At 42.7% G+C, this 16432-nt stretch overlaps 1 protein-coding gene across 2 annotated transcripts in view; it reads left to right on the top strand.

Moving 5' to 3' along the window:
* The first annotated feature begins 5626 nt into the window (after nucleotides 1-5626).
* The window catches only part of ENTPD3 (ectonucleoside triphosphate diphosphohydrolase 3), a 65098-nt gene continuing 54292 nt past the window's right edge, over nucleotides 5627-16432 (top strand). The window contains exons 1-2 of one of the 2 annotated variants that reach the window (XM_077491498.1): nucleotides 5627-5813; nucleotides 6754-6798. The gene's annotated coding sequence lies outside the window, so the exon portion shown is untranslated. The remainder of the gene's footprint in view (nucleotides 5814-6753; nucleotides 6799-16432) is intronic. The other variant, XM_077491499.1, reaches the window with a different exon arrangement.

Consider the following 16432-nt stretch of genomic DNA (forward strand, 5'->3'; position numbering starts at 1 on the left):
TAGTGCCAAGTGGTTTGTACATTATTATCTAAACCCATTGACACTGTAAACACCAATTTAAAACAAAAAATGGTATTGATCATTGAAAGAAAAAGCCACACATTGTTGAGTAAAAAATCCTTTTACTCCGTACACATTCACATGTGCGTTGGAAATAATTTTTTTGTAAAAAAATATAAAATTTTCAGTGATCTACATTTTTTTTGTTTTAAGGTTACATAAACAGTCATGTTTCAAAACAGAACATACACAACTCTGGAACTTACAAAGTTCAACATTGAAAAACTTAAAAGTCAAGATCACACATTATATTGTCGAAAATGTGTGGATCTTGCCTTCCACAGATGGGGTGAAGTCACCCCTGTAAAAGCCAAATTTTGAAGATGCACACAAATTGGGAGTCAAACTGGGGATTTACATTCTGATCCCATGCCTAATGTCAACATGTGCTATCTCCTAGCATGAGGGACAAATGCACGTATTTTGGGGGTGCAACCCCTTCCTCTCACCTACTTGAGTTTTGAGGAATGGGTTGCAGGCACAAAACTCGTACATTGATATCCCCTGATGGCAGATAGCACATGTTGACATACTGTGTGCATCTTCAAAATTAGGCTTTTTTAAAATGTCAACATTTTGGAAAAAAACACAAAATAGTGCCAATTTTTTGGAAAATGTAATTCTTCCAAGGACATCAATCATGTTCTTAAGTTTTACTTCAATATCCATAGTTTTCTGTTTGATAATGTGTAAATCCTGACTGCACCACAAGATGTCCTGGATTAGCCTTTGGGCACTGTCACTGGTGAAATCATCTGATTGTTCTTCCACAACCTGTACATCACCTAAAAATCAAAAAAACACACCATGTATTAGAAATATGCAAGCATACATCTCTTATTACCTGAAGCTGGGGTGTCAGACACCCACCTGTTGTGGTCTCAATCTCGACCACCTCTCCTTCCTCTAGTTGTGACCTCTGTTCCCCTTGTTCAGGAGGTGAGGGGTCCCTGGTGACCTCATATTTCCCTATTCTTTGCTCCCCTATGAGAATGAAACAAAAGGTATACTTAGCACACAGATATTTGAGGCAACAAATATGAATGATAAACATTGCTTGGAAGTGGGGTACAATTGTCTGTTTGGGCAGAATTACAAGCTGAAGACATGATTTATGCCCTTACTAAAGCTGGAATACTTACCTTTTTTGGGCCCCCAAGTATCCAATGGAGTACCTGTGTTTGACACCCTAAAAAGTTTGTTCTTGTGTCCCACACTAGTGCACCTGAGTCCAGATGTGTAAACAGCTGCTGACTGTCATCTCCATACATTACACTGAATCTAGTTTGCTATTCCTTCTAGGTTCAAACACATCTAGACAACAATGTCCTAAACCTCTTATTAAATTCAAAAATAACATGAACAAATGTATTTAATCAGGTATCTGGGAAAACATCGTATTTATTTAGGAAACTAACGATATTTACTATGATTGCTTACTGTGCGTATGAACATGAAAGTAGCCATTTTAAAATGTACAACACCATAAATAAAAACACATGGCGCAGCATGCAATATTAATAATAATAGGAACACATGACAAATACTTACTTTTTTGAAGAACTTTCTTGATCTTTCTATACTGATCCTGCTCCCTTAATTTGAGGTCCGACCAGCGTTTCCTCAATTGATCCTTGGATCGTCGTACCCCAAAATTCCTGTACAGACTCTTCACAACTTTAGTCATGATCTTGGCCTTTCTCAGATTTGGGTTTGGGTATGGACCATAATTCCCATCATAGTCGTTCCTCCTCAAGATGTTGACCATCTCCAACATCTCAGCAAAGGACATATTTGTGGCCTTAAAGCTCCTCCGGGATCGGGACGTTCCTGGTTCCGGGCTTTCCTCCTCCTCGTTACTGCTATTATGTACCTGGTGTGTCTCGGCCATGTTCCACTCCCACTGTGACGAAAGAGACGGGGCGGGGAATATTCTAGAAAGAACGTCAGGGGCGGGCGACGCGGGTGGAGTTTCACGCATGTGCAGTGTATATAAAGCTTAAACACGTGTGTTAATCTACGTTCTGTGTGCAGAGGAAGGAGGAACAGAAGTGACGAGCGTTATAACGAAGGTAAGATTTTAACTTTGGTGACATTAGCGGACTATACTGAATCTAGATTGATGCCTACATTGGCTTTTGAGATTATCCTGAGTTAAATGTTTTTGTCTTTTGTTTGGACTTGCAGAGAAAATGTATCCATTTAAAGACCAAGAATTCCTGGGCGAATTCCTGGATAAATACCGTGATATGCGCAATTTATGGGAGGTGAAAAATATGTTATATCACAATAAAGCAGCTAGGAAGGCAACGCTGGAGAAGCTGTTGAATTTGTAAAGACCCGGGCCCCCAAGGCAGACATGAGGTCTCTGGAAACAAAAATTAGTATCTTGAGAAGCACCTATAGGAAAGAGTATCAGAAGGTCCAGCAATCCCTGAGGTCAGGAGTAGCAGCAGATCAGGTGTATGTACCCAGTCTGTGGTAGTATAACAGGATGCGTTTTCTTGATGACCAGATTGAGGGCAGGGAATCGCTTAAAACTCTTCCGCCACCCCTTCCCTCCAGCCTTCCATCCAGCCTTCCCTCAACCCCAGCTGAGGCTTCCGTGGACCAACCTGGGCCTTCCATCCAGGAGGAGATTGAGGAGCCCAGTTGGAGCCAGGTATAGGATTTTTATACATATTTTTTATGTGAAAATGATGGTTGTTAACTATATGTTATTATTGATAAGAAATGAATGATTTAACAAAAAGTGTTTCACATATCAATAGACAGTAGTGGCCAAAAATGTTTGGTACAAGAATGAAAAATGCTGGGCTCAGAATGATAGTCCTTTCTATTTAGTAACACTAAATTTGCAACAGTCATGAACTGAAAATTGTGTGTGTTTGATGAACAAAAAACTAAAACGATGTCCCTTTTTCATACACAGGAAGACCTCAGCCAGGACGAGGCTCTGGCAAGTGGCATACAGGAGGAGGCGGGGGAAGGTGTCAGCCAGGAGGTGGCAGGGACCAGTAACACCCAGTCTCAGGTGCCTCCCCTCGTCCTTCCATACAAAAGGCCCAGGAAGGGGACTAAAACAGAGGAGGCAGCACTGGCCCTCATCAAGGAGGCTAATGATGCCCTGAAATCTCCCCTCGAGAAACTCATTTTTTACAACCATCCACAAGGGGTTGAGTGGTGAACTAACTGACGACGACCACCTGTGTGTGCTCCCCCATCCTCCTCCTGCCACAGGTCCACCTCCAGAGCCACAGCCTCCAGGAAAGGCTGCAGGGAAGGCTGTACAGAAGACAAGAAAGTGATTGCCTGCCTTCAGTCTGGTGTGACAGAACACACAGCCTGTTGTAGTACCACAGCCTGGGTACATATGTCATCTGCTGCTGTTCCTGTTCTCTGGGATTCCTGGACCAGATTGACCTCCTTTCTATGTGGACTTCTCAAGGTACCAAGTTTTTGAGCCACAAAGTTGATGTGTGCCTTGGGGGCCAAAGGCTTTGCAAAGTCAAGCACTTTCTCCAGCGTTGCCTTCATCTTTATTTTGTTTTTATGATGTTAAATAAATTGTGATTTTTTTTTTCAGAAAATACTTGCCTATGTGTTTTTCTTCAAATAGCAAATATAATTTTTTTTGGGTGAGTAGGCAGGTACTGTCACAGATCAGCTGCGGAGCTGATCTGTGTCTCACCTTTACTGCAGTGGGTCGGCTGGCATCTGTTGTCCACTGTCTGGTGTTCAGCTCTGTGCACTCTCCAGCTATGGGTGTCGACGCCCTTCACCTGTTGCCTAATATATGATTCCTTCCTGCTACTTCCTGTCCAGCCCTCATGTGCTGATCTATTTAAACCCCTTTCAAACCTGCTTCTGGTTGCTTGAGCAACGTTTGTTCCTAGCTCCCCTGTGTAACCTGTTTACCTGTCTTCTCGTGATCTGATCTTCTGTGTACCGACCCGGTTTGTTCTGATTACGTTGTCTGCAGCCCGCCCTGACCTTGGCTCACTACCTGGCTTTCCTTGCTTCATCCATCCATCCTTGTCTACAGTGTCTTTGGGTACTTCCCTAGCGAGCAGGGTGAACCCGGGGGTCGTGACCTGGGGTCAGCACGCAAGTCCAAACCTTCACGAGAGGGTCACTGGCGGAACACCGGCTGACTCTTAGATTCCACGCCCTGGGGGATCCCGTGTCACCTGCTCGCCTGAGGGTTCGCTGTAAGTAGTACCGTGACAGGTACATTTCAAAAATACAATGTCAAAATTAACAAGGGACACCAACAACAAACAGGTTTACAAATACAACATAATAATGGTACTGTGAAAACGTGACATAAAAAAATAAAAAGGAGAGCACTAGAAAATAATACAATAATCCAAAAATTTATATTAATGAAAAAAAAAACATATATATTATGTAGATCTGGCTTAAATTAAAATAAAGATTATTCAGGAGATACCTAGAAATAATAAAAAAATAAGTTTGTGATGACTCTGTGTGAATATGAGCAGCAAAACAACTTCATTCTTCTAGCATTATATAAAGAAGAGAATGCGCGGCATTGAACAATTTAAAAATTTGCAGTGTGAAGAATCTGCTATCTCCATTACGAATGCTAGTTTTACCAGGCCGATCGGTTCCGTCTCCTACTGGATTCTGAGCATGCGTGATTTTTTGGCATGTCCGAATTGCATACACACGATCGGAATTACCGATAGAAAGTTTTTCCGTCTGTAAAATTGAGCACATGCTATCAATTTTTGGCTGGTGGGAATTCGCACAGCTAAATTCTGATGAAGCATACACACGGTCGCATTTTCCGATGAAAAGCTGTCATCAGTCTTTTTCTGGCCGTAATTCTGATCGTGTGTACGTGGCATTAGTATCATTCAACCTTGAACTGGGATTACGGGGGAGAATAGTTACTGCAAGGAACAACTCCAGGCTGAAGGTAAGTATTGTATCCTGAGCTACTATTTCTTTTATTCAGCTTGCTGAAAGAAAAAAAAAAAAATTAACCGATTCCTCCATCCACACAAATGAGATGGATAGTGGAATCCCCCATATCACCACATTGTATTCTGACAACAGCTCCAACTGCTGTCAGACAACACTGATCAGATGCTGCAGCTACTGATCAAGGAAAGTTTTCCAGTTTGTCTGTTTCGACAGAAGTCAATCTATGAATCTATGTCCAACATGGAGGGCCACACACTGTTTAAATTTCAGCTGATTCCTGCTTTATGCATCTATGGCCAGCTTTAGGCTTTTTCAAAAATGCATGTATTATTTTTTGGAATGAATGCAGACCTACACTTATTAATGTGTTTTATCCTTGCCTGGATTGGAGCTTTAAATCCTATTTTTAGTGATTGGGTTTATGGATACGCTAGGATAAAAGTGCTGGAGACAATGCACAGTGGGACTCCAATTTTTTTTTTTTAGGCGACAAAGCAATGTGTATTGTTACAGACAGTGCTTCTTTGACTACCTGCTGTGGAATGGATCTCCTTCTTTTCTTGTCTTTGTATGTCTTGGATACTCCCCAGCTGGAGGAGTGGTTACCAGCTCTGTATAGCACAATGCTACCTCCTGCACCCATTCGTTTACATGGTGCTTGATGCATCCTTGTTTCATCACTTCTGTGCTTGTGCTCGCTGAAATGGGATTGTGTATTTGCTGAATTTAATTGAGCTGCAGCGTACTGTGATTTGAAACTGTCAGGTCCAGTCTGATTGTTCACTGAGCTGGAGAAATTGGTAAGAACATGATACACTTATTTCTATGTGTGTATATGAACCTATTTGGGGGTTACTCAGGGTATAGATAGATGCCTTCCAATGATATTTCACATGTATACTGCTGTTAAGCTGAATATACAAGTCTCTGTAGGTACTTTTCATATATTCTTTTCATTTATCTAGTGATTTTTGTTAATGATAAAAAATGACATCCCTTTAAATCACTGGTATGAATAGTTTCTGCTGTTACAAGGGCTGGCTGGTAAAGCATTTTCATTATGTTTAATGTATAGGAATTTAAATGAGCTGTTTATTTCCTAGTGTTTGCTTCAAATATAAAGTCAATCATCCTTTCTCATGCACTTCATAGTGACAGCTGCAGTACAGAGAGCTGGTTAGCAGCACGCTTAGTTAAAACCTATATTTTTCCTTCGTCAAATTGTATGTATAAATAGATCGACATACCGTAGATAACAAAATACACTTTCGCTGCCAAATGTAACAATATTTCCTGTTTTTTTTTATGATGCACAACGCCTTGCAAAGCCTTGCAACGATTTTAAATGCAACCTCTGAATGGGTAGCCCACATACGATCCCAGAATTAAATTTTGGATCATCTAAATTGTTAAATAGGAACTTATCTACCGTACATTGTTAATGTAAACCTTGGGTTCAGGTGTCATTACATTGGATTTTTTACTTACTTTATAAACCTGCACGAATAAATGCCTGACAATAGTATATTACAAAAAAGCTATACACTTTATCAATAAAAAGCTTTCCTTGAGCTCTAGTCAACTGACTTTGCTGAGGCTGAGATCATGTCATCAGATTACTTGAGGCAGAAGAAAGCACATGATTGTGTTGTGTATGTACTCTACAGTAACATTAGTTTTATTGTATTTTTCTAAGTTTTCTTGTCTTTATGCTTGTTAATTTCTTTTTTTTTTTAAAAGGGGCGCCGCTCCCTGGTGATATTTGATCTCCTCCATGTTGTCCAGGTAGATCTCCACCTCTCAAAGGTTACCTACCCCTACTTTAAAGTGTATCTCCAACCTTTAATTGTAGTTTTGGCTAAAGATGAGAACAGTTGTAACCTCCGTGAGATTTTTTTTGATGTCCACGGCTTGTTGGGGAGGTTTTTCCTTTTATTTAAGTCTTGTACAGATGGACCGAAATAATGTCTGAAATTGGCTTTCGACTTTTGGCCTGTGCGAACAGCTGTCTGTTCTACAGAAGCCAGTATCACAACAGGCTTCTGTCCCTTGGGCATGCTGGAAAACCAAACCTTGAACTGGCATCTGATCCAGCACTGCCAGCCAATGGCTGCCAGCGCTGTTCAGTGTGTTCTAGTGGTAGTGCTCCTTTGGGAATGCAAAGGCACAGCAAGGGAGAGCGCACTAACATTACTTGTGTTAGTATGGAAATTTCTCAGTTCTTTTTTGTTCAGTCTGCTAGGTTGAACAAAGAAACATGGCTTTACTGTCTTTATAACAGTTTTGCCACCATGGCAGGAAATCAAGGTAAATCTCCGATTGGGACACAGCAAAAATATTTTGACAGGGGTTCTAACTGTTCTCTACTCAAAAATGTAATAAAAATGCTTAGTAATACATGTCACACATCGTTTGAGAATTGCAATGAAATTGGATGCAGTGCTACAGCCCTTGAGCAGGGCTGACATTCAACTGTAGGCCTGTCTACTTATAGTGCAGTTAAAAAATCATGCTAAACGGTATGCAAAATGCTCAAACTGTGGCTTTAGTGCCATTGGGTTTGGAACCGCATTACAAAATACAAAAGTATGAACAGTAATATTAACTATACTGGGGCCACACAGTATGGGGCCACACAGTATGGGGCCACACAGTACACACACACACACACAGTATACAATCACATGGTATACACAGACATGTTTCTATTGGCTGAGAAGGTATTGGAGAGGTGGGGCAGCTATAATCTCAGGATTTTTAGACGAAAGGGATGTCGGTAAGGGACATTTCAGAGACAAATGTAAAAAAAACACAGATTTTTACATACTGTCCCTGGTTTTACTGAGGCTGGCAACCCTGCTGGGGCCCCCTAGTGGCCTGGGGCCCTCGGGCAGTGCCCGAGTGGCCAAATGGTCAGTCCGCCCCTGCTATCCAGAGCATGTGAATGTCAAGTGAAATGTACTAGTTGCCTGTCAGGAGAGCCTTGAGGAGGAGAGAGTAGAGTGAGTAGAGCAGCCTCTAATTGCCATATTACCATGTCACAATCGCATGCAGTGAGAAGTTTAAATCAGGTGGTGAGGAGGCGACATATCGCCTCATTACCACCTGTCAAACACACTCAGATCACTTTTCAGAGGAGCAGCAGTGGTTGCTGCACTTGTGAATGAGCCCTTAGTTGCATTTGGCATCCTTAGGGCTCATTCACACTTAAAGTTGGGAAGTGGTAAAGCCCTGTGGGTAAGTCACGGTTTTTACCACCCCCAATCCCTACCCCCTTTAGCTGCTGAGGCAGCAGCCAAAAGTATACACATGCCACAGCAAGAATTAAACCCCTTTTGCTTTTGGTGGGTGCTACTGTCTGCCAATCGCAACCCATTCAAGTAAATGGGGCCACTCTTCAAGCGCCCGCAACTGCGTGCTTCTGCGGAGCCCAAGGGGTTAAAACAGGTGTGAGAAAGCAACACAATGCTGCCTGCTTTAACTCCCTGTTTGCTGTACTGCACAAGGTTGCAGGTAGAGTTGCCACCTCATCCCTTTAAACCTAAACACATATTAATTAGACAGGTTCTGTGGGTGATTAAAGTGGTAATTAAACACACGTGCTGCCTTACCTGCATTAAATTAGCCTCAGAACCTGTAATTCATATGTGTTTGAGTTTAAAGGGGTGAGGTGGCAACCCTAGTTGCAGGGCATTTGCAAAGTGACCTCATTCACTTGAAGGGGTTATGCTTAGCAGGTGCTACACCCACCAACCATGACAGGGCATATAAAGAGGGAGCGGTTGGGCGGGGGAGATAAAAACATGTCTATGGGGTTTTACTACCCACCATACTACAAATGTAAAGTAACCCTTACGGTTCTGAGCCCCCTATAAGGCTGCTTTTACACTGATGTGCTATGGTTTACCTGCACCGCAAGTGCAGCACAGTGTATCTGCAACTTTCCTGGGTTAGCTGAGCTATTATATCCTGCAGGTGTGGTGCCATTTTTGAAGTGCACCAAAACTCCTGAATTCAGAAAGTGCTCCAAACCCACAGGATTTAATATAAGGCTATGGCCAAGCATGGCAAACCTGCAGAAAAGCTGCAGGTACACTGCACTGTACACGCAGCATGGTTAAACCACAGTGCGCCAGTGTGAAGGCAACCCTATTCTATTATACTCAATGCATTGCTTCACACTGACCTGAAGATCTCTTCTTTCCTGCTGCTGGCACCACTCTGGAGACCACTAGCTGGGATAAGAGGTGGAGTGCAGTTGGTATCACTCTGCATGAGACAGGAGCCAGCACTACATAGGAGGCTATGGCTTATGTGGCTCTTGCTCCCTACCACGGCTCTCTCTGTTTGATGCTCTGGGATGGTGGGTCAGCAAGCCTAGACTACGATCTACCAGTCACCTGGCCACATTCTACGTTTAGATCGCGATCCACAGGTTGCTGACCCCCAAAGTAGAGGTATGACTTAGTCAGTCTGCTGCTACTCCTTCACTGTCCAGTCAGCAGGCTGAGGATGAGAGGATGACACCAATATATTCCTTTACTAGTAAGTGATACCATGCACCAGGCTGTACTTTGCGATAGGGCTTTGTAAATATCAGGACAGAAGAAACAGAAATGTAAAACTTTTACAGGTTAAAAAAAAAAAAGCCTCAGTATGTACTGTATAGCATCTGTGTATTTAGATGTTTGCTTACATTTTAGTTTTAAAAGACTCTGTCATCAAACTGACAAACAGACGACAAGTACAGCATTTTAGAATGCATGTATTACACATACATACATTGGTGCTCAACATGTATGTGATTCTGTAGCACCATTGTGTTAGCCATTGTCATTGTGAAGCTGTGTTACCATTTCGGTATACCACATTACATTTTGCCATACCTTGTGTTTATTAATAAATATATATATTTATAAGATACGCTCTAGCATGATCTGTCTGTTACCATTGTAACCCCTTTTTCTTGGTGCTCTATACCGGGTTATGTTGTTTGCAATATGGTTTTGGTTACGGTAACAACACCTGACATGGTGAGTGATCTGTGAGTGGAAACTCTATCTGAGTGGATTCATTTCTTGATACACCCGTGCCTTTGTTTAGTATTTATGTATTATACATACCATTAAAAGAGAAGTCCAGCCTGGGCTTTTTAGGCTGGGCTTCTCCTGAGGGTCACAGCAGTGCAATTCGCTTTGCACTCCTGTGACCCGTTTTCAGCGTAGAGTGGTCTGAAGTCCGCTCTCCGCTGACGTCACTTCCATCAGTAGAGGCAGCGTGTCATCCTGATTTCCCAAGTCTGGATCCGCCAGCGGCCTTGATTGATGGCAGTCTCAGCAAGACGCTGAGATGGCCTCTCCCCACTCCTCCACAGCTCATCGATCCAATGCGCGCGGAGAAGCAGACCAGGAGCGACGCTCACTGACAATGGGGATGAGTGAGAACCGAGCCATTGGTGGTGTCCGGTGGCTCAGTTCTCAGTGCAGAGACGCCGGATGACAGCTGCAGCATCGGTCTGATGCTCCAGCCACCGACGTAAGTATGATTAGAAAAAATATTTCAATTTTGATGTTCATGGGCGGGTTGGCAATTGTGTACTGCTAGGATAAGGTTGTCAGTCAAATGGGGTGGTTGTTGCTAGAATTTAGAGAAGCCTGAACTGGCTCTGAGAACTGTTATTATATCCTAGTTTAATCTGAGCCTGATCTCTATGTATTGAGCAAACATCCCTGACACTGCCCTTATCTCAGGAGAACAATAGCCTTCAGCCAAGAAAGTCCAATCCATTGTTTGACTTTTCCTTGTAGAGCTACAGAAGTTACAGAATGCTCATTGAAACACAAGTGTACATTTCCTAAACCTATTGTAATTAACTGTAATGGATGAGAACACCACATGTAGATGAACATACAGTATGTTTGCTTAACAAGTTCTTACCTGGATGTTCTAATGACAAGGCTATGTACACCCCAACAGTTAACTTTTTTTATTTGCTCCCTTTGAATGGTATATTTACTATATATAGGCAGGCCATAGATAAGTGTAAGGAAAGAAAATTGTTTGATTCCCCCATCAACACAGTCAATCTTGATGGGGGTTTCCCTCCTGTAGCGCTATTGTGTTCTTTTGGTAGGCAGCATTCTTAGCCAGCAGTGCACAGTGGTTAGTGTTTCCCGACTGTAGCCAGTGGCATTAACAGTTCAGGAAAATCTGACAGGTTGGTTGTACACAAGTCGATTGATAGATCGACTTGTGTACAATCAGATTGTTCATACATGGATCACAATTTGTCTGGTCCCTGCTGAGCCAGCCGAATTTCCATCCATGTATAACCGGCTTAAAGGTGAAGTACAGCCAAAGCTTGTTCTACTGTACTTCTTCTGTGGATAACATGAGTGCAATTCATTTGGCACTCACATGACCCGTTTTCAGCAGAGAGCGGTCTGAAGCTTGCTGTTAGCTGATGTCACAGAGCCGGTTCAGGCTCGGGCAAGATCGCGACAATGAAGTCGGGATCCACCCACATGCCTGGACTGGCACCCAGCTCTGACTCTCAGCGTGCCTCCTCAGTCTGCAAGGGTGAAGCCCAGAATCCCTGTCAGGTCTCTTGTTAAAGCCTAGCACACACCTGCCTAATTAGTGTGCTGGTGGTTTCACAAAATATGGACCCAGGATTGGAGATTTCATCCCACCCAGATCTCTAATAAATTTCAAGGCTCCAGGTTCCAAACCAGCTTTTATCAACTGATGAGGAAACTGAAAAGTCAGTCTGCTCTGAATGATACAAGTTCCCTGGGGCCCCTCAGCCTCTCTGGATGAGAATCCTGGGTAATTAACACTTTTCACACCGTGGCAGGACACAGAATTGCCACACTTACTAGAGTTTAGGAGCCTAACCTGGGCTTGGATTTGGACATTTAAGTGTTTAAGAGATGTTCATGGTTAGGATTAACATGCACTTAAACAAGCAGAGAAAACTATTTACAAAAAGCCCTCACTGTCCTCTGTAGCTGCATGCACTTTGGGGCAATTTTAACTCAAAGATCATAACAAAGGACCTATAGTCTATAAAAATTGAGAAGGATTATTTAAAGATTATTACTTTCATTGTCTTCTCTTCACTGTGACAACTCATCTTTATTTCTTGTCTTGTGATCATACAGACATGAGTGAGGTTAAATCTCCTCAACAGGGTCAAAAACAACAATAACATTTTTAATAAAAATTGAATAGAAATATTTACCCTTCTAAAGTCTTTTCATAACTAAAAAAAAATTTTGATTTTAGTTTTGATTGTAGTGGGACTTTAAATAAAATGTAATCATTTTTATTTTACATAAAAAATAAATAAATTATGTTCTCTAGATATTTTCAAACGAGTCCTATAATATTACAGTTCTGCCAATTGTACTTGTAGCAAACGCTAAGGCCTCATGCACACGAGACGTAGGTGAAAACTCTGCTCAAAAAAAGCTGAAACGCGCGTTTTGCCGCGTTTGCATGCCGCGTTTAGCTGTGTTTAGCCGCATTTAGCCGCGTTTGCGTTTATAAGCGTTTATAAAGATAACATCATGTAGACCCTCCCCAAGCTCTCAAAGCATGTTTTTTTTTAACTATTTCTGCTATTTTGATCAGAGTGAGCAGCAGCAGCATAGAGAGCAGTTGTACACTTGCATTTGCCTCTCTTTCTGTGGTATATATTTTGAAATGGATCCCATATTGAATATATGTCAGGAAATGCTCCTGATGTTGCTCTTGATGAGACAGCAACGTTGTCGCAAATTTAGTGAGAGGTCCAGAGTCAGAGCTCATCGATATTGGACCCATCCGTTGATGGGACAGCGAATGTCTGTTGGATATTTCACAAACATGTATGTGCAGCTGCGTACCTACCCCGACAAGTCAGGTTACAAAATGTCATTCTCTGATGCAGAAAAGTGCATGACATTTTGCGACCCGACTTTGGGGCCCCTATCTAGGGGTCACTTGGTGATAGGAACCTCAAATTTGGGTATGTTGTAGTGCTAGTTCCACAGTGTCTGCATACCAAATTTGGGGTCCCTGGCAATAAGTGGCCCCAAGATATGGGCCCCCAAATTTGGATCACAAAATGTCATTCTCTGATGCAGAAAAGTGCATGACATTTTGCGACCCGACTTTGGGGCCCCCTATCTCGGGGTCACTTGGTGATAGGAACCTCAAATTTGGATATGTTGTAGTGCTTCCACAGTGTCTGCATACCAAATTTGGGGTCCCTGTAAATAAGTGGCCCCAAGATATGGGCCCCCAAAGTTGGGTCGCAAAATATCATTCTCAGATCATATTTCTGAGTTTTCAGGTCCAAAAAATTGGGTTCCTTTAAAAAACGCTTATAAACGCAAACGCGGCTAAACGCGGGTACCGTGTTTAGCCGCGTTTTGCGTCTGAAACGTGGAAATTTTTGCGACTGAACCCATTTTTTTGCTTCTGGAAAAACGAGGTTAAACGCAACTGCATAAAAACGGCAAAAAACGAGACTGTGTGCATGGACACATAGGATAACATTGAATGAGTTCAGGGGCAGTTGAAAAAAGTGTCCAACTGCATCTGAACGCGCGTTTAACTGCGTCTCATGTGCATGAGGCCTAAAGCAATCTTTGCTCCAAAATTAGAACTTTCACTTAGCAAAAAAGCTTAGAGAATCAGGTGTAATACCGCAGGTTAAACATTCACACATTAAACTTTCCTCTTTTTGACTATTCAAGTGATAGGATGACATGTGGTAATACTGCTTAGTCTGACACTTTTACTATGCAATATATACCATATTGTAGTAGATTCCATCTAAATATTTTTTTCCTGTCTCTGAATCCATAATAAATGGTTCAGTGTAAACAGTAATTCTGTTTCCACAGTGAAGCCAAATGTATACAACCGCTTGTTTAACAGATAAAAGATGGTAACAAAAGATATATATAATGATAATAGTAATATAACTATATTCATCTTGTTCAATAATAATCTTCTGGACTGTAGAGTGTTCATCTGGATGGTTGTCACAGGTCTGAAAAAATACAGCAGTGGTGAAATGATGTCACCAAGAGTGCTGGGTAGAAGATCAGTCAATAGTGCAGATAGACTGCAGCGGTGGATCACCAGTCTTCACTCCTGAAGACCAGTGGTGAAGAACAAGTTGAGATTTTGTCATAGTAGAAGTAGTGAAATGAAAACTACACAATGAAAAAATACTAACACAGTTGACCACAGAAGGAGGTGTGGGCCAGGCAGTGGCGTAGCGTGGGTTGTCAGCACCCGGGGCAAGGCAAGTAATTTTCGCCCCTTAACCTTCAGACTTTTAGCACTCCCCAAGTTCCTTCAAATACAATAGTACTGACCTACCTGATTCCTATAATGACTATTACACAATACACTGACCACTATACTATACTGTCCACTACATTGAGAACTACACTGACCACTATACTATACTGTCCACTACACTGAGAACTACACTGGCCACTATACTATACTGTCCACTACACTATACTGTTCACTACACTATACTGACCACTACACTATACTGTCTGCTAGACTGACCACTATACTATACTGTTCACTACACTATACTGACCACTATACTATACTGTCCACTAGACTGACCACTATACTGCCCACGACACTGACCACTATACTGTCCACTACATTTCACTGACCACTACACTGTCCACTATACTATACTGTCCACTACACTGACCACTATACTATACTGTCCACTACACTATACTGATAACTATACTGTCTACTACACTACACTGACCATTATACTATACTGTCCACTACACTATACTGTCCACTATACTGACCACTATACTGTCCAATACATTATACTGTCCACTACACTATACTGACCACTATACTGTTCATTACACTATATTGTCCACTACACTGACCACTATACTGTCCACTACAATGACCACTATACTGAGAACTACACTGACCACTACATTACACTGACCACTACACTATACTGTCCACTATACTGTTCACTACACTGACCACTGTACTGTCCACTACAATGACCACTATACTGAGAACTACACTGACCACTACATTACACTGACCACTACACTATACTGTCCACTATACTGTTCACTACACTGACCACTGTACTGTCCACTACACTGACCACTATACTATACTGTCCACTACACTGAGAACTACACTGACCACTATACTATACTGTCCACTACATTACACTGACCACTACACTATACTGTCCACTATACTGTTCACTACACTGACCACTGTACTGTCCACTATACTGACCACTATACTATACTGTCAACTACAATGAGAACTACACTGACCACTATACTATACTGACCACTATACTGTCTACTACACTACACTGACCATTATACTATCCACTACACTATACTGTCCACTACACTGACCACTACACTATACTGTCCATTACACTGACCACTATACTATACTATACTGTCCACTACACTGAGAACTACGCTACACTGACCACTACACTGTCCACTACACTGACCACTATACTATACTGTCAACTACACTATGCTGACCACTATACTATCTACTACACTATACTGTTCACTACACTGACCATAATAATGTCCAATACACACTATACTGTCCACTACACTACACTGACCATTTGGGTCCGTTCACACAGGGGCAACTCTGATCCTACTTCAGGTCGCCCCTAGTCGCCTCAGGTCGGACAACATTTAAAAAGCAATGTAAGTGAATGAGAGCCGTCTTAATGCACACTACTGAAGTCGCTCCAACTTCAGAAAAGGTTCCTGTACTACTTGAATCCGACTTGTAGGCGACCGGTACCCATTGATTTCAATGGAGGTCGCCTCCAAGTCGGATCTCCGTTTATGCGGAGGCGACTCTGACAGAATTATCAGCTCTCAAGAGGGCACTCCACGCCAAATTTATGAGAAAAATTTGGCGTGGGGTCCCCCTCCGAGAGCATACCAGGCCCTTAGGTCTGGTATGAATTCCAAGGGGAACTCCCTACGCCGAAAAAACGGCGTGGGGGTCCCCCCCAGATTCATACCAGACCCTTATCCGAGCACGCTACCCGGCCGGCCAGGAAAGGGGGTGGGGACGAGCGTGCGCCCCCCCCTCCTGAGCGGTACCAGGCCGCGTGCCCTCAACATAGGGGGGTGCCTTGGGGAAGGGGGGGCCGCGCGGCCCCCCCACCCCAAAGCACCTTGTCCCCATGTTGATGAGGACAAGGGCCTCTTCCCGACAACCCTGGCCGTTGGTTGTCGGGGTCTGCGGGCGGGGGGCTTATCGGAATCCGGGAATCCCCTTTAATAAGGGGGCCCCCGGATACCGCCCCCCCACCCTATGTGAATGAGTATGGGGTACAATGTACCCCTACCCATTCACCTGTAAA

The sequence above is a fragment of the Lithobates pipiens genome, unplaced genomic scaffold, assembly GCF_037356315.1.
Source record: "Lithobates pipiens isolate NorthernLeopardFrog02 unplaced genomic scaffold, aLitPip1_a1.2 Scaffold_19, whole genome shotgun sequence".
In the NCBI taxonomy this organism is placed as follows: Eukaryota; Metazoa; Chordata; class Amphibia; order Anura; family Ranidae; genus Lithobates; species Lithobates pipiens.